The sequence below is a fragment of the Ambystoma mexicanum genome, chromosome 2p, assembly GCF_040938575.1.
Source record: "Ambystoma mexicanum isolate Mex_15411 chromosome 2p, UKY_AmexF1_1, whole genome shotgun sequence".
NCBI classification, from domain to species: Eukaryota; Metazoa; Chordata; class Amphibia; order Caudata; family Ambystomatidae; genus Ambystoma; species Ambystoma mexicanum.
In genome coordinates, this window is record NC_090923.1 from 429,560,550 (window position 1) to 429,585,694 (window position 25,145).

Consider the following 25,145-nt stretch of genomic DNA (forward strand, 5'->3'; position numbering starts at 1 on the left):
CGCTTTTACGGAACTTTCTCATGTGGGTCAGGTGGGGTCGGTGCCATTGGCTGGGTGGTCCTTTCTGGTGTGTCAACGTTGTTCCAAATGGTGCTCCCTCCCCCTGACCTCTCATTCCAGGCAGTGCAGGTATGCAGCTCACCACTTGCTTTCACTAGCAATGCCCTCAATGGCAGCATCATGAGTTGTGTATACTCTGTGGTTGCATACGGTGATACTTACTGATGTTAAGTTTGTTGTGGCCTGCAGTTACAATGCCTCATGCCATCTGTGCATCCCCTGGCCGTTCCTTGTTAATACAATTTCACAACCATCTCACCTGTGCGCCCTCTCTTCCCCCACCATCCTTTTGGGAGTGATGTGCAGGCCTGCCAAATGTATACTTAGTGGGACTACTGCAATTCCTTGTGTGCTTGTTGTCACTTCGCCAGGCTGTGTTCCATCGTGTGTGCATCTGTTATATGTATTTAAGTTCAAAAATGTTTGCTTTCTTTTGTGTCTTGTACTGTGCCACAGCGATTGGTCATTCCATACTTTTTTGTATACAGTTGAGGTGTGTTTAGTGATCCAGGTTGGAATAGGACGTGTGTGTGTGTGTGTGTGTGTGTGTGTGTGTGTGTGTGTGTGTGTGTGTGTGTGTGTATATATATATATATATATATATATATATATAGTCAATGAAAAAACTTTGTTAATAGGATGGATGTTATGATTACAACTAAAACCGAAAATCCCTTGAAATTCACCAGTTCTGATTCGCTAAGCAACCATAAATCGCGCCACCTTCGTGCACTGTTAAGACTAACACCCAGGACATCAAAGATGACATCACAGATTTCATTGATGATATCACTGATGACACCACATATGAAATTAATTATAATAAAAAGGGGTTGTGTTTATAATGCTAGTGACATAACGTGAGGGGTGATCGGAAGATCTATCGTGAACTACTTAATGGGTCTCATTACAAGTATGCCTGTAAGAAACCCAATTACCGGCATGCCGGTGCTACGGTGTCCGTCAACCCTTGATGCCAGAAATACCGGATGATTTGTGTTGGCGGGCACGTGCATTCCGGCAGGCCGGAAATGATGGCACCGGTATGCTGGTAATTCCAACAGCCCCCATTCCCCCAAAAAGGCCAACACCGGTGTCCTCGGTGCTGGTGACTCCGATTCCGGCACAATTCATTGCAATCCTGAGAGCACAGGCTACAGACCAAAATCATGAGCACAGAATCTAAGAAAACAACATGGCATCAAGAGTCTGTGCAACTCGGAGGCTCAAGCCACGCTTGGCGGGCACCATTGTCCAAAATGCAGATTAACTCTTCTCCACTGACCAACGCAGGCAGTTGCAGCTGCATAAGAAGACCATCTGGGAGGAGGTTGCCCAGAAAGTGACAGCAGTTTGCTCAACCCCCCGCACTATGCGTGACTGCCAAAAGAGTTGGGATGACCAGAGCTTCAGGGTGCGCAACCTCCTGTCGGCCCAGTGCAGACACGGTATGGCCACAGGTGGCGGCAGCGCATCCTCTATCCACCTGCTGCCAGGGGAGGAGATGTGCAGCAGTGTGCTGCACCTCAAGGCTACAGAAGGGGTCCGTGCTGTGGAGGCCAGAGCCAGGACATCTGTGGAGGCTGGTGAGTACACGTAACCCCAAAGTCACATCCAGAGTCACATTCACCTCCCTGCCCACCCTGCACCCACTACAGCAGCAAAATCTGTCAAGAGCATCGTGCACAACACCATCCCCCAGACCTGCAATCTCGGTAGACACAACAAAATACACCTTCACCCAAAACCTCACTCATACCCCAAATACACATAGAACCTACCACAGGTGCCCTGTATCGCCAACAGAACATGCTCCTGCTGCCACTCAGATACATATTCACCCGCACAGTATGCATGACACAAGCATGTGTGCACCATGCCATGTCCCCCGACATGTCCCTGACACAGAACTGCCAACAGAAAGCCATAGCATTAATGTCTGCATCATCAATCCACACTCATCACTGACGACCTGCCTTTCTGACTCCCTCAAGCACATCATCTGGCAATGAGGATGGCCATCCCAGAACCTCAAGGGGCACCAGATGTCGATGCAGAGGAATCCAAAGGACCACCACCACCACCTCAACCCAGGACTCCACAGCCTCAACAGGCACAACTGCAACACCAGCTGCATCTGTTGAGCAACCCCAGGCACCAGAGCTGCCACAAGCACAGCCACCTCAGGCCCCGTGTGGTGCCACCAGCATAGCCACCTCAGGCCCCAGTGGTGCCACCTCATGCCAAAGAATCTGCAACCACCCCGGCAGTCCCAGATGCTGCAGTGCCGCCACCAACACCACAGCCACAAGGCTGTGCACATGTGTGCATTGCAGAGGACACAGGTGACGACGGTGCTGTGGAAACCAGAAATAACACCAACCACAGCATTGAGGAGCCCTGCTATTCAGCCCCATGGGCCCAATTAGCCCACACCATCCCTCATTCCCCAGTGTGAGGGATATTGATGGATGGCTTACCAGGATGGAACAACAGCAGGATGCCCTGACATCCTTGGTGCAGCAGCACCTTCAGGAGGCGCAGCTAATGCACAAGATTATCCAGGCCAGTGGATGCCGTAATGCACATGCACTTGGTTTCTGTACATGTGCCATTGTGCAAGTGTCAAGGAGGGTATGGGAGGGGAACAGCGTGATGCCCATCGCAGAGACAATGGCCATGTTACTCCAGGCTTTGCTGGACCAACGGGCCATGGCACTCTCCCCCTCCCCCCGCACCATCGACAAGTACAACACCTGCGAGTTCGGTGTAGAGCAGCCCAAGGCAGCGTTCCATGCGGTTTTCCCACTTGGAACACAGCCGCACACCTGACCCAAAAATGGGAAGAAAATAGGCCATGGAGACATGTGCCCTGTCTGTGACTCGTGGAAAATAACATTGTCAAACATGAAAGGAGTTGCCTCGAGACAGTTGGGGAGGGGGAGGGGGAGGGGAGTGGGGAGGGATAGTTGGGGAGTTGGGAGGGAATGTTGGGGGGATAGTATTGCGAGTCAACCTGTTACACATTTGTATATATTTTCATAGCACAAATTACAGTGGGTGTTGCAAACAAATCATGACTGGACATTGATTTTTCAGTGTGAGTGATTTTATTAATGTCCAGTGCCCAGTGTGATAGCTGGCCTGTGCCAAGTGTGTGACAGTTGATCAGAAGTTGTGGTATATAAGTTAATCTCGTGCAACTCGTCCATCCATGCCATCACAACGCTGTGCAATTGGCAGCTTCTCATCACTGTCCTCCTCCGCCTCTGGTGGGTGCATGTCCATGTCGGGGGGCAGTGGGACATCGTGCCTGATACACATGTTGTGCAACATGGAACAGGCAAGGACTATATTTCTCACCTTTACAAGACTGTACATTAGTACTCCCTCGATCTGCTCGCGCAGCGGAACCTCGACTTTAACAGGCCAAATGTCTGTTTAATTGTGCACCAAGTACGTACATGGGCAGGGTTGTATGTCTGCTCGTGAAGGTTGTGTGGTTGCCCCGCAGGGGTCATCAACCATGGTATCAGGGGATAACCAGCATCACCTGCATGGGAGCAACAGAAAATGTGCAATGTCATACTTCTGCCCATATCATGTTGGTACAGGCTGTATAGTGTTCACTTAAGAAAACAAAAATGCACATGCAAAATGCAGTTTAGCTAGCATATGTCCTATTTCGGGTGCCCGAAATGCACATTGTGAGATGTGTGGTGGGTGTGTGGTGTGCAGTGGCTTTGACATGGCCTATTCAGAGCCAACATGACCTCTGACCCTTTTAGTACTACTAACAGAAATTGAACCGGTTTATGTGTTATTATTGTGTTACAATGCAACAATACCAATATGTCCATGACACTAAATCATAGATAGGTACTGAACAACATTTCAAATTACAATCAGGTGCATGTGTGATTATGCACTTCTAACAGGCAGGGGACCTGGCTAATTGGTGTACAGGCCAATGGGTATGTGGGTGGGAGCGTAAGTATTCTCTGTCTGTGCATCAGGTGGTGTGGGTTTGGTTGACTGTGTTTGTGCTTCTTTTTGGCACTTTAGTGTGGGGCATTATGGTACATGCAGTGCTTTTCGTATTGGTGTACGGAATGGATGTTGTTATGCATGTACTGGAACATTTTCTTCAATTGAGACACACCTGTCAAGGCCTTGCACTCAGGCATGCTATTACTGTGTTGCACCATGATTTCCACCTGTACACTTGCACGTTTAATGCACTCACAACCAAAGTAGGTTTGTCTCCCCTTACCTTTTTTTATTATTACTTGTTGTACTAGTGTAGCAATTACCGATCCTTGCTCTTATTCATGGTCTCCCTTCCCCTTTACCCACCCTGTCCTGCCTTTGTGTGCTTTGATATGATATGGCATTTATAATGCGTCTATACACAAGTGTTTCAAGGAGCAAGGTGTTTCTTGCTAATTGTATGAGCGCATAATAGTTGAACAACAAATTAATTGATGCATAAACTGAGCACAGCCACTTCTGCCCGGTGTTATACATGCCCATAATCCAACAGTGCACATTCCCTTGTAATTAGACTCACCCAGCAGCCAGGTAGGCTATGGTGTTTCTACCACCCCACCCCCAATTCAACAGTGCACATGCCCTTGTAGTTAGATTCACCCAGCAGCCAGGTAGGCTATGGTATTTTCTGCCCTCCTCCAATTCAACAGTGCACATGACCTTGTAGTTAGACTCACGCAGCAAGCAAGTTACGCTGTCCAGGCTGATGTGCCATGTACCCAGGCAGCCTGGAGTTACGCAGCTCCATGGAGTCGTGGGTTGAATTGGAAAATCTGGCGCAGCAATGGGTGATGAGGTGGCGGGTATCACACACCACCTGCACACTCAGTGGGTGATACAGTTTTCTGTTCCGGTACACTGCCTCCACAGCATGCCTGGCCACCAGCTCCACATGTGTGCAGTCCAAAGCACCAATGATGTTTGGCATGCCTGCAAGTGCATGGAAGGCAATTGTTGTGCCGTTGACCTGGTCAGCCATCCTGGGTAGGCTATTGTGGTCTCCAATGTGAGGCAGGAGTGCATCAATGACCTGGAACAGGACACACAAAAAACAGGGTTGGGATATCCCATGCAGCGCACCCACAGTGTGTTGGTATGTGTCTGTGGCTAGGAAGTGTAGCACAGACACTACCTTGAGCAAGGGGGGGATGGCTGTGTGGATATTTATCAGGCTGACCATGTCGTCAAGGATCAGCTCCACTATTGAATTGATGGTGTCCCTGTCTAGCCAGTACAGGGTGTGGATCTGGCTTTGGCTCAGGTTGAAAGGTGTGGCCATTAAGAGTGGAATTGGTGGCTGCCTGTGGGCTGCAACCTGCTGGACATTGGGGTTTTCCTGGGCCATGATGGCCCACCATTTCCTCAAGCACCTCCGCTGCATCCTCTGCCTCCCTGCCTCTTCAAGTAGAAGGCATGCAGGTAGGACCTCCAGCTCTGGTACTGCTACTGCTACTGCTAGCATGGTAGTGTTGTAAGGGGTGTGTGGTGTGGGAGTGGTCCTTTTGTGCTGTAGCAGTGCTCATTGGCACCACCTGTGCTGATTTTGGACACCTGTGGCTTGTTTCTACACACCTGAGTCTACTTAACACCTGGTCCGCAATGCCAGTGTTTCCGGCACCGTTTCCAGGTTGCAGACATGCCGGTAATTGCGTGTGTGTGGAGCTCGGAATGTGCACTTACTTACGCCATGCCAGTATCTCAGGCACGGCTGATGAATCTCTCTGCAGATTCCGGCAACGTTGTTCCCAGAAGCGTTGGGTCATTGTGGTGCTGGTGTTACCGGCATCACTACTCAGACTATGCCGGTCTGAAAAAAGGTGACGGTATGGAGCTACCGGCAACGCTATTTCTGTACTGGCATACTTGTAATGAAGCCCAATGTATTAAAGAATGTACTAATCTCAACAAAACATGATATTGGAGTGTTGTTGTTAATACAGGAACCTAGTCATACATACACAGCGGCAATGGCTGCAGCATGCACTATAGAATTACAATATTGTTAATTTATTAATTTTGGATAGTAAAACAGAGAATGGTACCTTGTCAGAGTTTTCAGTAAGGATACACATGGAATGAATAGCTAATAATTGAAGAATTAATGCATACTTGTGTACAAACAATACAAATCCAGGCCTACAATGCATACAAATCGGAGACACACACAAGGAAACTTAAGTAAGGAGGAAAGAAAGAACACCACAAAAAAATGATAGTAACATAATCTTCATCATGAAGTACCCAAATGATTTGTGTGTTTGATGATTGCTTATTTCGCCATGTATGTGTAATCATGAACTGAGGCCAAATCCTAAGGAATGTGCCTTAATAACATATAAGAAGGTTAATGTGTACATATGTAACACCTATTCATTTGTAAAATTGTGTCCATCAGTGAACAAAACCATGTGGCCTAGATATGTAAATGAACAAAAAGAAGTGGCCCAGATATGTGATGTCATCAGTGATGTCATCAATCATATTTGTGATGTCGTCTTTGATGTCCTGGGTGTTAGTCTTAGCAGTGTACGGAGGTGGTGCGATTTATGGTTGCTTAGCTTACCATAACTGGCAAATTTCAAGGGTTTTTCGGTTTTACTTGTAACCATAATGTCCCTTTAAGAAGGTTTTTTCAGTGAATTTCATAGGTTTTTACTACTCTTTAATCTCCTACATGTTCCCTATATTATACACCCCCCTCAATGTGCCAGATATGGATTCCCCAGACAGCGCGATAGTCTGCGGACGTCGGGGGGGGCGGCATTTACAAGGCTCAAAATCATAGGGGAGAACCAAAAAAGATATACGTAGCAGCCAACAAACAGATATATCTAAAATCACAACAAATGTTTACAACATGTAAATATACCTTTTTGTACAAGCACATTAAAAAAATACTAATTATTTTTTTATTTACCACCCATTACAATAGAAAGCAGCAATCACAAACCATAACTGTACATTTCATATAATCTCCTCACTACAACTCTGGAAACAAATTGAGAAATACCAGGTGCTTATTGGACAACACATTCTCACTAAATAGTAAGTGCATTGTATTTATTTCTCTATTAGCTTTCATTATATAAACATCTGTTATAAGACAGAAGCACTGTTTTTTCTCACAGAATTGGCAAGCACACTTGAATGGTTAGAGGAGAACTTCCCAAAAGAAGAAATGAGCGACAAGAACATCTCCAATGGTATACAATAGATAAAAAAGCCCGAGCGAAGTTAAGGGCGTTTTTTTTTCTTCTAATCACTGTTTCACTGTGCTGCGAGCCGTGAGTTTCCTGACTTCCAGCATTATTTTTTTAAACATTGCGCGCAAGGAGTGAAGTACGAGGAGCTGCAGCTACAGCATCCACTAAGAGCCAGCAAACCAGCGTGTGCCCTAGAGTGCCGTGGTCTAGTGGACTCAAAGTCCCATCAATCACCAGTCACTGGCACTCTTAGTAATCGGAGCTTTTACCTTAAGAAAGCAAGGTCAGAGGGCGCTGCCCACCGGAAGTCTTGTATAAATACCAAGGACCGGCACCCTTGCGGCGTAAAGCCTGAGCTAAGTTAAGGGCGTTTTTTTTTTCTAATCTACTGTTTCACTGTTTGCTGCTTGCTGTGTGACGTGACCCGTCCCCACACTCGTAACTGGAGACTCACGAGGCCGGGGGTCGTGAATACCAGGAGCAGCACTAAAAGGTGGACACTGGCATCACAGCCAGGCGGCAGAGTGGAACTGTACACGAGAGGTAGATGAGTGGCATCCAAGAGAAGGTAAAGTCAATCCACTTTTACCTACTTTTCATTTTTCAATATTCATTATAAAACCTTGGCTCCATTGGAACACTCAAACAGAATGTCTAGAGTTGTATTATCTCGTGCGATTGAAATCCTTATAGAATCATTGACTCATGAAACTCTTCTTCAAAATCAGGGTTAGGTTTGCAAACTTCACCACTCTCGCTGCTAAATTTAAACAGCACCAATGACACACAAACACCCCTCTTACACAAACAGTTGTCCTCAGACCTCACAGACCTCACAGCTGTGGAAGATGAGGGGACGGAGGACGCCTGCCTACTGAAGAGTAAGGACGGGGCGCGGCCACTACCTTCAGCCAGCTTCCAATCAGCTTCTTTCTCTCTGCCCGCCTTCCCTAAAGACATTCAGGCAATGTGCAACAGAGTTGAAATACCATCAGTTCAACCGCTTTTAGAGGTTGGGGGGAGAGGGAGTGTGGACCCTCTTCCAATTGCAAGGAACATATTTACTTTTGGAACTGAACCCCCGCCGAGTCAGAAATGTTCTTCTCACAATCAACCTGCCAAAAGCTGGAACCCGATGGGATTGTCATCAAATTTAGGTTCCTATCCAGACATTTATACCACAAATGTAAAGACAGTGGCACAAAATAACATGGCCACGGTTCCAACTACTGCCTCTCCAACATCTGGTCCCTTACAGGTGGGCACGGCAAAGCATTTTAAGGCTCATTCTAATGAAAACTCTGTCCACTAAAAACATGTGACACAGAACCACGGGAGAAACTTCAGTGAACCCCCACAAGTTGAAGCTCGACAGCAGGCACCATTTCCTAGTAAAAGGCAACGCTGTACAGTTTCCTTGTCGGACGAGGATCTGTTGATGGACTTAGCAGCCTCACAGGTCGAAGAGCAGACGCAAGGAGCGGTGCAGGATGACGCAAAATTTATTTCAGCATTCGCTATCACTATGTCTCCTTATATGAAATTAATTGAGATTCTGAACGATCAACTACGAGACAATACCACAGTTCTCACCATGATGCATTCAAAGTTAGTTTTTGTTGAAGGGTTCATTTCAGCCTTGCAATTAAATCTGGACAAAAATACAGATCAAATTACACACATTTTCAAGAGCATACTGGAACCTATCATCCTTCAAAAAGAAAAACGACAAGTTGATAGACTAAGCTGTAATTCATTGTCAACAAATGGTCAAATAGAACACTTACGTATCGAGGATTCATTCTCTCCTATTCTAAAAGACCCTGGCCCTCATTACGACCTTGGCGCAAAGCGAAAAACGATGGCGGTAAACGATTACCGCCATCGTCTTCCGCTAGGGCCGATTACGACCCGTGACCATAAACTACGATGTCATTAGCGGCATCGTAGCTAACGCTGCCGCTGACTGCGCCAAGGGCGCGCGCACGCGAACATCCACACCGTACTTAGCGCCATGGCGGAAAGGTACACGAATGCCGACCCAAGCGGACATGCCCCTAACGCCATCACCCAGCCCGTTAAGTACCTTACCGCCATGGTGCTAATTACGCCATCGCGAACCAACCGTAAAGGGCCATGTAAAGTGAATGCAGCTGCCACAGGTGCACAGAAACAGCACAGGTGAAGGCAATACAGACCCAGGAAGTACAAAAAGAGCACACCCCACCCCTTCCCACACCCAGTCACACTCCACAATGATACCAATAGGACTAGCAATGTTGGGGCTGGAGGACCTGATAGCAATGCGAGTGCTACAACAGCAACTACAACAACAACAACAACAACAACAACAGGCTGCACAGAGGAGACGCAGGAGGAGAAGGAGGGCAAGGCAGGCCCAGCAAGCCCCACCAGCACAGCCAGTGCCACCACGCAGGGAGCCCCCAATCCCACGCATCAGAGCCAGCCCATTCAACCTCACCGCTGAGCAGATCCACACCCTGTACCGACTGGACCAGGACACCATCACCACCATTGTGGACATGATACACAACGACATCGTCAGCATGATTGAAACACCCACTGCCACCCCCCCCCTACTGAAGGTAGTGTCTGTGCTCCACTTCCTGGCCACAGGCACCTACCAGCACACAGTGGGGCACTTGCATGGCATATCACAACCATTATTCTCGCGTACACTGATGCAAGTGCTCGATGCCCTCCTCAAGCACACAGATGACCACATCTCATTACCACGGTCTGCCCAGGAGATTGCCAACACCAAAGTGGGTTTCCATGCACTGGCCGGCATACCTGGTTGCATTGGTGCCATTGACTGCACCCATGTTGAATTGGTGGTCCCACATGGCATGGAGGTACCGTACCGCAACCGTAAACATTTCCACTCAATCAACGTGCAAATGGTCTGTGACTCCAACAGGATCATCACACATTGTTGTGCCAGATTCCCCGGATCAACCCATGATTCTATGGTCCTTCGGAACTCCACAATACCACGCTACATGGAGCGACATGCAGGCCCAAGATCCTACCTACTCGGTGAGTCTAATGTCATGAGCATGGAAATGCAAAGTGGGTGTTGAATGACGTACCAATGCATATTTCATCTGGCAGATACAGGGGGGTGATGCATACGTCACATGGGTGCAACTAGCAGTAGCCAGATCATTCCCTGTGGCAGCACTGGCATCAACAGAGTAGTGTAAACATCATGCCTGACCTAATCATCCCAACATGTGAATGAAAGTGCATCCCTAAAACGACACAACCATCTGCAAGTGCATTGTGCAAATTGTGACCGCATTGACCCTAAAGAAAACCACCAACATGCACGTCACCATGCACCAACTACTGAAAGGCCTGTCCCCCACAACTGCGCACAAAGGAGGCACATGACAGACAGGAACATCAATGCACCACTACAAGACCCACAAACTGTCCCTATTGACACCAGTAATGCTCACTGGGGTCATAATGAGGCAGACATCAATGTTGCTATAATGTGAGCTTCAAGCTCACAGGACACGTGCAAGGTCACATGAATGACGGCCTGAACGGACACAGTGGATGGCCACTCACAAGGCAATCGTCCCCCCTGCATTGTGTTTTTGCATGCAAAACAGTACATGAGAGCCATGAACACATACTGGTTGCACAGTGTAAATCCATAACCACAGCTCCAATTGGTGCACAGTAACAGTCAGAATCAAGGCATGGTTGTGCGTCATGTTCACATATCAATCTCGTTCCTGACACATTCTTTTCTCACATTTTACAGGTGATGCGGGCTATCCCCTGAAGAGGTGGCTCCTCACACCAGTGCGGAACCCATCGAACCAGCATGAGGAGGACTACAACCATGCCCATGCACGTACCCGTGTGGTGATAGAGCATGCTTTTGGCCTACTGAAGGCACGTTTCCGCTGCCTCAGCAGGTCTGGCGGGGCACTCCTGTACCGCCATGTGAAGGTTGCAAAGATCGTCATGGCATGTGTCATGCTACACAATATGTGCATCAGACGAAACGTGCCTCTGCCCCCTGACGCAGAACCACAACCACCTGATGATGGGGATGATGATGATGGGGATGGGGCAGCACCTCAGGGAGGCAGCGATGCACAGGAGGGGCATATAATGCGTCAGAATGTCATTGACCGATACTTCTAGCACACACAGCGAGTGTGTAACATATGGATGGCACTTGGGGCACTGTGTGTGTCTGGTATGTCAACACTGTGGACTGTAAAACAATAAAGCACACATACGCAATGAGCAATGTCCACACATTTCGTTTGTGAGAAAAGAAAAAGTGTATTGTTCTTCTGAATAGGTATAACAGAATCCCTCCCCCTCCCCCCTGAACACTCCAACACACCCAATTCCCCCCTACCCCTCCCCCTGAACACTCCAACACACCCAATTCCCCCCTCCCCCCTGAACACTCCAACACACCCAATTCCCCCCTCCCCCCTGAACACCCTGCAAACATGTGACAGTGCCCGTGGTGAAGTGTGTATAGTTTAGCACACTGTTGACTGCCCTCTCTCCCGGAACCTGGGGCCCCCCTGCCTGTGCTCCTCAGGGTCCTGGATGACCTGCGGACGGGAGAGGCTTGTGCTGAACTTGCAGCTGAGGATGTACCGGGCTGCTCAGTATGGCATGTGTCCAGAATTGTCTGGATGAGCTGGCTCATCATCTGCCGCACTGCAGCAAGTTCGGTGCATATGTCCCTGCTGGCAGTTTGGATGGCAGCCTTTATGCCATCAGCACTCCTCTCCATGGCTGCACTGGCACTTCCACATTCTGCAACATGCTGCGTGAGGAGTGTGCCCAGTGCTTCCTGCCTGTTGGCAATCTGCTCCAGCGACAGCTGGAATTCTGGCCCAATGGAGGGTGCCAATGGGGGACCAATGGGACTACTCCCATCTTCCACAACTCCCACTGGGCTTGGAGTTGCTGGCCATGAATTAGCTGGCGATGGGCCCTGGGTGTCATCTCCATGATGGCTGATTGGGGATAGGTGTGGTGAGTGCAGTTGCGTGTTGTGGTCAAGTCCAGTGTCATCCTCCACATCACTGTCGGAGCAGGCAGCGATGGCTGCAGTCTCCCCAACAGTACTGCTCCCTGCTGACACATTGCCCTCAGTGGGCAACAGTGGGTGTTGTTGGGCTGCAGGCGCTGTCACGACCCCTTCCTCGGGGGACTTTGCTGCCCTGGCCTCTTCAGCCTGGCGTGGTTTCTGCCTGGGTCCAGCAGAGGTGGATGCATGGTTCCCTTCTCCCACTTTCCTGGCCTTCTTGGCTGGGGTGCTGGTGCTGTCGTCCCTGCCAGTGTCCGATTGCGAGCCTGTGGTGGAGCAGAGGAGGGTGACTGTTATTGATGGTTCAGCGGACATTGAGCAGGCATTGTGAAGAGTGTAATGGATAGATGGTGGAGTTAGTAGCCTGTGACATACAGGTTGCCTCCCTTTAGGTTCGGATTTGCATGCAGGTGTGTGTCTGCCTACTGTACAGTGTACATGCTGCATGTGCGCAGGGTGTGGCTCATCTGCTGATGTGTTGCGTCTGCCACATTGTGATTGTCACGTGCAAGTGTATCAGGGTGTCTTGCAAGGCTGGATATGAGGCACCTATCTGTGTCTCCAGATGTCGGGGCCCCTCTCTCCATCTCGCCGACACCTTCGATGCACTCAATGCCAATCAGAGAGGCACATGTCTCCTCCCATGGCTGCATCTTCAGTGGGGAGTCTTCTCCCCCGCCAGTTCCCAGGGCCAGGTTACGGTTGGCAGACATAATGCCCCGGACCCTGATCCGCAGGTCGTCCCATCTCTTGCGGCACTGTTTGGAGGTGCGTGGGGTGGTTCCAACAGCACTGACACGTTGTGCCACAAGTTCCCACACCTCCTTTTTGCGGCCTATGGCTGTCCGGGTCATCTCAGTGGAGAAGACAACATCGGCCTTCTCCTGGAGCGTGTCTGCAAGCATTTGCAGTTCCTCACGACTGAAGCACTCCTGCCGCTGCCTGTCACATGCCTTCTTGACAACTTTCGGCATGGTTGGCTGAGGAAATGGGTGGGTTATGGGAATGTCAGGGTTTGAGGGTTGGTTGTGGTGTAGTTGGGTAGGATGGCAATGGATTGTGTTTTTTAAGATGGCCGCTGTGCTGTTTCCCGTTCCGCTGCGATTATGCTATTTCCGGTTCTGCCTAATTGGGGTGACCGCTAATTACGGTGACCGCTGACTACGGTCGGCGCAATGATGGGTGGCGGTAGGTCACCCTGCGCTGTTAACGAGGCCGGTAAGGGCTGTTTATGGCATGGCGTAGTTTACGTTACCGCCATGGCGTAATGCTCGTGCGCGATGGGTCGTAATATGGCGCTCTTATCGCCATCAGACCATGGCGTTAACGCTCATTACGCCATGGCGGTAATTTCGATCACTTACCACCTGGGTCGTAATGAGGGCCCCTATATTTTCAACCACACCTGTAAGGGGCGATTTAACAGGAGTGGTGGCAAAAAAAAGATGCATCAACAGTCACAGACAAGGATCTGGTGACTGGATCAAATATGGAGATTCCAGACCCTGTTTCTAACAGGGCAAAGGCCGGCATTCAGCTTCCGCCCGCTAACAACAGGTTGGGCCCGCAAACAGCACCGACCAAAATTTACGACATGTTCAAAGTCCGTAACAATGGTTCAAGGAGTGTACACAGTCCGGACATGGTCCTCAACAAAAAGGGAACCATCACTTATCTGAAGAAACATCTACCTTCAGACTCAAAGGCACCAGAAAATATTGTAGTCTCAGACCTGGCTCAAAAGAGTGATTGTAGGAAGGGTAGGCAAAATAAATATAATCTGACAAAAAAAATACAAATCCCAGGAAAAGGCGCTGATGCTTCCCGGTCCCTGCCAAACATAAAAGAACCCCCACTTCAAACTGGGACGGACTCTGATACTGCCAGTGAAGAGGAATACGAATGCGACTCATCTACCAGTGACATAGACAACGAGCTGATGAACTTATCTACCTATTCAGAAAGCACAGGTCCAAGGGATAATGAGTCCAAGAATCACCAACAGAAGGACACTAGTGGTCCACGCCCAAGGGTTCTGGAAATTCCGAATGACACATACAAGGTTTCCAACTGCGTGCAAAAAGACAACGTGGGGGAGGACCAGAATAGGTGGGGGGGACCAGAACCCCGGGCAGCGACAGAGGCAAAGACCAAGACGAATCCTAAATGGAGGTCTCAATTAAAGAACAATGTGAAAACCTCTGACTATTCGTCGGACTCAGGAGAAGAAAACCTCCACACTAAACGTGAAATAACTTTCTTGACAATGGAGCAAAAGAGAACTATGGCAGCCCAGAGGAAGCAGATGTAGGTGGAGAACAATGGCCTAAGTAACATGGTCGGTAACCATCAGGGAGTACCTCCCGCCGACCAAAGATGATCTGTGTCATGGGCCGAAGACAGTAAGTTGACACAAAGTTAAACAAAGCTACATTGAAAGATATTAGCAACTCCGTGCAACTCAAGTTATTCTTGTTATCGTTGGCAAGAACCCTAGGATTTTCAGACAACTTGATCATGAATAGAAATAATGTAATGAGGGTCTTGCGAAGCATACAGGCTTTGGACCAAGTAAATTCAAATGATATCGACCTAATTGAATTCCCAAGTGAATCAAGATTTGACAAAGTAATTTTGCACATAACATCACAAAACATCAAAAACATACTTATTAAGGAAGGTGCAAAACTGAATGCCCATGGTTTCATACTAAAGGAAATGGACAACCAAATCACAAAGCAAATTGCAATTCCGTATCAGCCTGAGGGAGAAAGCGATAAGGCCGTCCGTCAAGTAAAGTCTGTGGCCTTGAAATCCATGGGAACCAGCTATAAAGAAGGAACAGACGACTTTAAAATTGGCTTCCACAAGGGTAGCAGGAGTTACCTTGAAGAAAGGTACCTTGAAGAAAACGGTGGGTCAAAAGATTGACCGTGATGAAGACTGGAGTTGGTTAGCTGGAGCACTGGCATGTCCTCTATAACGCCAGAACAGGAGCCCTATCATTCCCTGCACAACTAAGAAAATAACCAGTTGGAACACTAGGGGTTTTGCGCACCTGTTCGGCAGAAGTGAAATCAATTTAACGACATGCAACCTCATCTGTCTCCAGGAAACCTGGTTAAGGGAGACACCTGCCCTGGAAGGCTTTGAAGTACATATAAATCCAGTAATAAAGGGGGAAAAGGACGTCCAAGGGCTGGGCTCTTAACGGCCATAAAAAAATCAAGTGGCCTAAAGGTAACCAGTTCTATAAATATAAGCACGGAAATCCAATTCACTGCAGTTCAAATTACTCTCTCAAACTGGGAGCTAAAGAACCAGACACTCCTAATCTGCAATTTATACTGGAGAAATTGCCCAGGGTTGAAGCAAAACACTTGTTAAGGGTAATCAATGAGGCAAGGTCCACCTGGCCAAATTCGGCTATACTTCCCTGTGGAGACTTTAACATGGAGTGCTTTGACAAACAAGGTGCTAAAATAGAAGTGCTTCCTATAGATGCCCCAAAGAACGTAAGCAGGGGTCTGGCCATGGTTGAGGAACTATTAGAGAGAAACATCTATATGGTCAATGGTAACCTTAAGGGAGATATACCTGTGGCTGGAACATGGAAAAGGAGGTCACAAACAAGTACTAATGATTACATTTTTGCTACAGAAGAACATTTGGCAAAATTGACCTCACTGCAATTCCTAACAATGGACTTTAGCAACCACAATCTCCTTGAGCTCGATTGTATTGACTGGGCAAGCAGCTACACATTGAGGGGCTACCATCATAAAGACCGGATTCTTTATGAAACATTGCCACCTACCTGATTAAGGCCCACCCAACTTCCTCCTCTCTCCACCTGCCCCTTCGTCCATGTGGTCGGTAATCCTTCCCTCCCTCCCTTAGCTTGCCTTCCCTGAGAAAAAATGCCAAAAAATACAACATTAAAAAATACAAAAAAAATTCCTTTAGGAGCCACCTTTCACAGTTCAAAAATAGAAGTGAAAAAAGAAAGTCACAGGCCCTTGTGCAGCCTGCATAGTCTGCAGACAGCATGGTAGTTCATGGACATCTAAAACATTCCTTTTTATTGTTTTGTGTTCAAAAAGGGTGGCTCTTAAAAGAACCTTTTTTGTGTTTTTGGCTTTTATATATTTTTTAAAATATTTGGTTTTACAAACTGAGCTAAGCAAACATTTAACTGAATTTCATTATTTCTTCTCACTTTCACAAAACCTGCTTCAAAGCATTTTGAATGTTTTCCACAAAAATCGGATTACCCACATCAGTTAGATGGACTCCATCTCGCCAAAAAAAATGTTGGCCCTATCAAATTGAATGTTCTCATTATGAAACAATGTCATGCCAACATCTCGAACAAAAGCACACAGCTTTATTGACGTTGCGCCTCACTTTTTCCATTTGCGGACCAAATTAACTGGAACCCAAGCACGTCCGTCTCTGGGCAATGTGTGATAAAATATTTTGGAATTAGGGAACATTTCCTTCAACTTTCCCAATGTCTCCTTTACTGCAAACTGCAATGAAATTCCAGTCACATTCCCCAAACTGGTCCCTCCACAATGAATGATAATAATGTCCAGAGGTTTCAATTCAACCATAATTGCACAAAATGAGAGAAAGTCCACCCACTTCATGCCTTGCACCCCATACCAGAACACTTCCAATTATGGGAATCCAAGATTTTTGGCTATTTCACAATGCTCAGCATACACCTTCAACCAGTGGACCCACATGTCCCCCAAAATCCAAACACTATGGCTCCTGAAAGACATTGCCATGGCCATTTTCAATCCTCTCACAACTCCTACTAATAAAGCTCCTGTTACCCTCTCTTCATGTCTATTTCATCAAAAGAAGGTACATGTACATACTTATTGACACAGACTGTTACCCTCAAAACTCTGAAACGCTGACCCGTACAGCCACTCAACAAATGTGGGCTGTGTGAAACCTAATCAATGACATGTATCAAAAAAAGTGTCCTTAAAATGTCATCTTTTAATTCATTTGCTGAATAGCACAAGTATAAAAACATTTGTTATAAAAGTACATTTATACCACATCCAAAAATACACAATGTTTAAAAGTAGTCATTCCACCACACAAAGTCAAGTTATACAAATACTTGAAAACATATACAGTAGCAACTTAATTCCTCATGCTTCCTACTGCATACAAACAATTAGCCCAACTTATATAAGTTTCTGTCCTTGATGTTACTATTAACTGGACATTCTTCAGGGGCAGAAAAATTTGTCTTGTGCTTCCTGTAGACTTTATCTCTATGGTATTGGTTCCTATAACTGAAGGTACATACAAACATAAAACATATTACTACATGGGCTTAATTGGTTAATTCACTAAACCTAGCCAACCTTAATCACCATTAGGATGCATCAAGTATACAATGTATAATATACTAATGCTTCTAACTTGTAATAGTAAATGTTGTTCAAGTTTATCTGACAATTACAAATGTGTCCTTCACTTTCACAGTGGTTTAGAGGAACAGCCAGTCACTCACCAAATTCTCTAATATCATTATAGAATAATTCATGCCTTTTTGTACATAACATAATCATCAATCTCACTCGTAATACATGAAGACCCGGGGTGAACACATCACTACAATCATTCAGAATAAGGTCTCAACTCAGTCCCAGTACAAGCTTTTATCTCTCTTGGAAAAGGTTTTGTAAATCCTTTTAGGCCTGCCATAGGAAAATGCATTCACAATGCGGGTTAGGCATAGGATCTAGTGAGAGCAGAAAAACTATATGAGTTTGTAGAGCAACGGGAAGAATTTCAAAAAGACTTTCAAAAAGGGGAGGAGGGGTAAATCTACTACAATGACTAGAGTCAAACTTCTTACCTTCGTATCGCTAGTCTTTGAGATATTATTAACATCTAAGATCTGTAGTATTTAATATACACTTCCAATCCCTGGTTTGTTGATCACTCAGTGGAAGGAATGGCGTATCACCTACAATGAAACAGAACTCCCCTCAATATTTTCAATAAAGAATAGTCTTATGAAGGCTAAACATTATCCAACCTCTAAAGATCCCTAGCTTACTTCTTACATGAGCTTTCTCCGCCAAGTCTTCAGTCTGTTGTTCTATACTACTAACTCGCCTGTAATGCGGTCCTTAAAACGCCCGTAGTACGTTGCAATTGCGCGCAGGCCGATGACGTCATCGCAAACAACGTAACGCGATGACGTCACGGGGAATTGCACCGTTGCCTAGGCGACCCACTGTGTATTCACTGACCTTCGTTCTAATCACGAACTGGGCGGCAGGTAGGAGGATTACTTACACGGCCATGCCAACTGTACCACCTGATTCTATTTAACATGGTGACAAGACAGGTTGTAAGCGCCTATATTTCAGACCCGTGACAAAATGCGACTACTCCATTAAACCACACTGAATTGATAGGTCTGTGTATAACTCAGAGGACTAAACATAATGTCTAACCACTGATCATAGATGTACATTCATCTTAGTGGTTACCCTACATCAATAAAAAGTGTCAAGACCACATTAAATCCTTACATTGGTTAGCATATATACATACTTTTAATATTCAATCCCCATCCTTAGGGACTGTCAACAGAGGATGCAAGGCTCACCAAACAAACCATCAAATAAACGATGATAATTCATTTAATGTTGTGCCATTCAATATTTTCATTTAGCCCTGTTAGATGGCTATTAGTTAGGAAAATCAGTTTTTGTTCCAAATTAATCAATTTTCTGTTGATATCTTCCTGAGTTGTCCCCTTTATTTTCTTCAGGATACACCACTCAAAATCCATAAATGAATGGCCCTTTTCCTCATAGTGTTTGACTAGAGGGGCTTTCTCAATATGATTTTTTAGGCAGCTCCTATGTTCTATCATGCGAGTCTTGCATTTTCTGTTGGTCTTCCCTATGTACAATAAGGCACATGGACATCTAATCATGTAAATTACATTATTTGTTTGGCAATTAGTATGTTCTTTCATTTGCCAATCTGTTTTCAAGCCCAAATCTACCAAGGTTATTTTTCGTGTTAGAGGGCACATAACGCAATTACCACAAGGATGGTGTCCTACAACCCTTGGTGCTCCCCACAAAGTACTCTGTCTCACCTCAGTGTTTTGTACCTTCTGTATATCATTTCTCATCACTAAGTTACGGATGTTGGTACTTTTCTTAAATGCCACTACAGGAGGCGGAATATTCATGATCTTTTTCCAATTGCTATAGATGATGTTCTCGACTTTGTAAGATACATTGCTGTAGGTATTAAAAAATACCAAGGGGCTCTCTGGAGTGTCTCTACTTTTCTTTTCAAAAATAGCTTCTCGATGATTATTAAAAGCTCTCTTTGCTGATTGTTTAACAATCTTGGCTGGATACCCTCTCTCTGTAAGTTTATTGATCAGTATATTAGCACCTTCTTCATAATCCGACCTAGTGCTGCTATTGCGTTTAAGGCGCAAAAATTGCCCAAAGGGTAAATTATCCCACACGTGTTTTGCATGGTGACTACCATAGTGTAGTAGTGCATTTTTATCAGTATTTTTTCAAATGGTTTGACCCACAGCTGATTGTCTCTCTGATGCTGTAAATTTCAAATATCTGTTCTGATTGTTTAACCAGACAACAACATTATTAGCTTCTTCTGTAGTTCCATGCCATACCATAAAAACACCATCAATGTATCTCAGCCATTGTGATATTTGATGTCTAAAAGGATGGACTCCAGAGTAGATAACAGTTTGTTCCACCATCTCAACATATAAATTGGCTAGATTCAGGGCCATCGCTGCACCCATGGCGGTCCCTTCTACCTGAATGTAAAACTGTCACAGGTGGGGGGACAGAAAGCTAACCGGAGAGTTAGGTTTAGGAACACGTCCTATAGCTCCAGCAAAGAAGGAGGTGCATCCAATGAAAATGAAGATACTAATGGGGGCGGCCAGAGAGGAAGAAATACCAAATCCCCACCTCAAAGAGGTCGCAACTCAAGAGGCAACCAAGGTGCAAGAAATGGGTCTAGATGCCCACCTTTTTTAGGCAGAGGGAACAGCCGGCAAGATTGGTTAACGGACCGAATGCAAACACGCAGCTACCGGGGTTGGTAGTAAACTTATCCAGTGAGAGTCTCACTGAGGAAGAGGAACGGTGCCTTAATAAAGGTCTCAATTTTGTAGTGTCCAAATATCACAATCCTTTCGAGTTCAGATTAGAATTTAACGCTTTTATGCGCAAGGTACATTTGAAAGAGTTTTTTGAAGACCAACCTGCGAGTATGCATACTAACTGTAGTGGTTTGAGAAATCCCTCCACCTTTTGCCACAACATACTCACTCCCCGGAATCCTTGGTTTTTGAAAAAAAGGTTCTTCAGGATATACAAAAACTAGAAAAGAAAGGGATGCCCAAAAATTTGAATTTGAGCCAATCAGAAGTCACGATGCTGCGCTGCCTGGGAAAAAATGAGAAAATAGTCATTCGACAGGCTGACAAGGGAGGGGCTATCGTCATTTTGAATAAAAAAGATTACATTGACGAATGCCATAGATTACTAGCAGATGATAACAGCTATCGGAAAATTGAGCAAGATCCCAGTCCCAGCCTTATCAAACAGATAAGAGAAAAGGTCGAAAAAGCAGTAGACCTTCAGCTTATTAGTAAACAGGAAGGTGACTATCTCACTAGGGAAACAGCGAGATTCCAATATTTTACATTTTGCCTAAACTCCACAAAAATAAGGAAAAACCTCCGGGCAGGCCCATAGTTTCGGGCGTCAATTCCATTCTGGAACCTTTGTCCAAATACGTAGATTGCAAAGTAATGTGCAAGATACTAGGGATGCCATTGTCAAAATTGAAGGGCTGATGTTTGATCCTATTACAGATATTTTGATCTGTTTGGACATACAATCACTATATACCAACATCCCCAAAGAGCCACCCTTGACGTGGTTGAAGAAACCCTGCTAAAACGAGAAGACAACCATCCTGTCAGTAATGCCTTTATTGTATGGTGTGCTGAAATGGCCCTTACCAACAATTTTTTTCAATTCCTGGGACAGTTTTACATTCAAGTAGAAGGGACCGCCATGGGTGCAGCGATGGCCCAGAATCTAGCCAATTTATATGTTGATATGGTGGAACAAACTGTTATCTACTCTGGAGTCAATCCTTTTAGACATCAAATATCACAATGGCTGAGATACATTGATGATGTGTTTATGGTATGGCATGGAACTACAGAAGAAGCTAATAATTTTTTTGTCTGGTTAAACAATCCGAACAGATATTGGAAATTTACAGCATCTATGAGTCCCAAAGAGGTCAATTATTTAGATTTAACTATCTATCATAGAGACAATCAGCTGTGGGTCAAACCATTTGGAAAAAATACTGATAAAAACGCGCTACTACACTATGGTAGTCACCATGCAAAACACTGTGCGGGATAATTTACCCTTTGGGCAATTTTTGCGCCTTAAACGCAATAGCAGCACTAGGTCGGATTATGAAGAAGGTGCTAATATACTGATCAATAAACTTACAGAGAGGGTATCCAGCCAAGATTGTTAAACAATCAGCCAAGAGAGCTTTTAATAATCATCGAGAAGCTCTTTTTGAAAAGAAAAGTAGAGACACTCCAGAGAGCCCCTTGGTATTTGTTAATACCTACAGCAATGTATCTTACAAAGTCAAGAACATCATCTATAGGAATTGGAAAAAGATCATGAATATTCCGCCCCCTGTAGTGGCATGTAAGAAAAGTACCAACATCCGTAACTTAGTGATGAGAAATGATATACAGAAGGTACACAACACTGAGGTGAGACAGAGTACTTTGTGGGGAGCACCAAGGGTTGTAGGACACCATCCTTGTGGTAATTGCGTTATGTGCCCTCTAACACGAAAAATAACCTCGGTAGATTTGGGCTTGAAAACAGATTGGCAAATGAAAGAACATACTAATTGCCAAACAAATAATGTAATTTACATGATTAGATGTCCATGTGCCCTATTGTACATAGGGAAGACCAACAGAAAATGCAAGACTTGCATGATAGAACATAGGAGCTGCCTAAAAAATCATATTGAGAAAGCCCCTCTAGTCAAATATTATGAGGAAAAGGGCCATTCATTTATGGATTTTGAGTGGTGTATCCTGAAGAAAATAAAGGGGACAACTCAGGAAGATATCAACAGAAAATTGATTAATTTGGAACAAAAACTAATTTTCCTAACTAATAGCCATCTAACAGGGCTAAATGAAAATATTGAATGGCACAACATTAAATGAATTATCATCGTATATTTGATGGTTTGTTTGGTGAGCCTTGCATCCTCTGTTGACAGTCCCTAAGGATGGGGATTGAATATTAAAAGTATGTATATCTGCTAACCAATGTAAGGATTTAATGTGGTCTTGACACTTTTTATTGATGTAGTGTAACCACTAAGATGAATGTACATCTATGGTTAGACATTATGTTTAGTCCTCTGAGTTATACACAGACCTATCAATTCAGTGTGGTTTAATGGAGTAGTCACATTTTGTCACGGGTCTGAAATATAGGCTCTTACAACCTGTCTTGTCACCATGTTAAATAGAATCAGGTGGTACAGTTGGCATGGCTGTGTAAGTAATCCTCTTACCTGCCGCCCAGTTCGTGATTAGAACGAAGGTCAGTGAATACACAGTGGGTCCCCTAGGCAACGGCGTGATTCCCCGTGACGTCATCGCGTTACGTTGTACGCAATGACATCATCGGCCTGCGCGCGATTGCAACGTACTACGGGCGTTTTAAGGACCGCATTACAGGCGAGTTAGTACTATAGAACAACAGACTGAAGACCTGGCGGAGAAAGCTCATGTAAGAGGTAAGCTAGAGATCTTTAGAGGTTGGATAATGTTTAGCCTTCATAAGACTATTCTTTATTGAAAATATTGAGGGGAGTTCTGTTTCATTGTAGGTGATACGCCATCCCTTCCACTGAGTGATCAACAAACCAGGGATTGGAAGTGTATATTAAATACTACAGATCTTAGATGTTAATAATATCTCAAAGACTAGCGATACGACGGTAAGAAGTTTGACTCTTGTCATTGTAGTAGATTTACCCCTCCTCCCCTTTTTGAAAGTCTTTTTGAAATTCTTCCCGTTGCTCTACAAACTCATAGAGTTTTTCTGCTCTCACTAGATCCTATGCCTAACCCGCATTGTGAATGCATTTTCCTATGGCGGGCCTAAAAAGATTTACAAAACCTTTTCCAAGAGAGATAAAAGCTTGTACTGGGACTGAGGTGAGACCTTTTTCTGAATGATTTTAGTGATGTGTTCACCCCGGGTCTTCATGTATTACGAGTGAGATTGATGATTATGTTATGTACAAAAAGGCATGAATTATTCTATAATGATATTAGAGAATTTGGTGAGTGGCTGGCTGTTCCTCTAAACCACTTTGAAAGTGAAGGACAAATTTGTAATTGTCAGATAAACTTGAACAACATTTACTGTTACAAGTTAGAAGCATTGGTATATTATACATTGTATACTTGATGCATCCTAATGGTGATTAAGGTTGGCTAGGTTTAGTGAATTAACCAATTATGCCCATGTAGTAATATGTTTTATGTTTGTATGTACCTTCAGTTATAGGAACCAGGACCATAGAGAAAAAGTCTTCAGGAAGCACAAGACAAATTTTTCTGCCCCTGAAGAATGTCCAGTTAATAGTAACATCAAGAACAGAAACTTATATAAGTTGGGCTAATTGTTTGTATGCAGTAGGAAGCAAGAGGAATTAAGTTGCTACTGTATATGTTTTTAAGTATTTGTATAACTTGACTTTGTGTGGTGGAATGACTACTTTTAAACATTGTGGTTTTTTTATGTGGTATAAATGTACTTTTATAACAAATGTTTTGATACTTGTGCTATTCAGCAAATTAATTAAAAGATGAAATTTTAAGGACACATTTTTTTGATACATGTCATTGATTAGGTTTCACACAGCCCACATTTGTTGAGTGGCTGTACGGGTCAGCGTTTCAGAGTTTTGAGGGTAACAGTCTGTGTCAATAAGTATGTACATGTCCCTTCTTTTGATGAAATAGATATTATATTCCCACTTGGTAGGAGGGATTATCACCTTAGTGTGTGGCAACCCGCGAATGAAATAATACCCTCTCTTCATGTACACCACACCCAGGAGACCTGATTGGTTGATCCTCCAATGTCTGCGGACACCCAAGACAGTCTGCGGTCTCTGCAGTCGCCTTTACATGCCAGGCAACCTCAAAAGACCCAGATGTGGCACGTGCCATCTGCATACTACCATGGTGTCCATGGACATATCGTCCAATTAGAGGGAGTGGGGAGGATTGCACTTAATTTAAACAATGTATTGTACATTGGTGGCTCTTAAAAGAGCCTTTTTGTTTTTTTTTGTTTTGATTTATTATTTTGCTTTTCTAATTTTTATTTCCTAAAACTACTTAAAAATGTTTTCATATGCTCTGTGCATCTTTTTCACATAAACTTTCTCAGTGCATTTTGTATATTTACAAGAAACACCTGATTCCCAAAACCTGTAAAATCCACTCCATCACTCCGAAAATTGTTTGCACCATCCACCTTAATGTTTTCATTTTCAAAAGATGCCATGCCCACACTATTCAAAAAAGCACATAC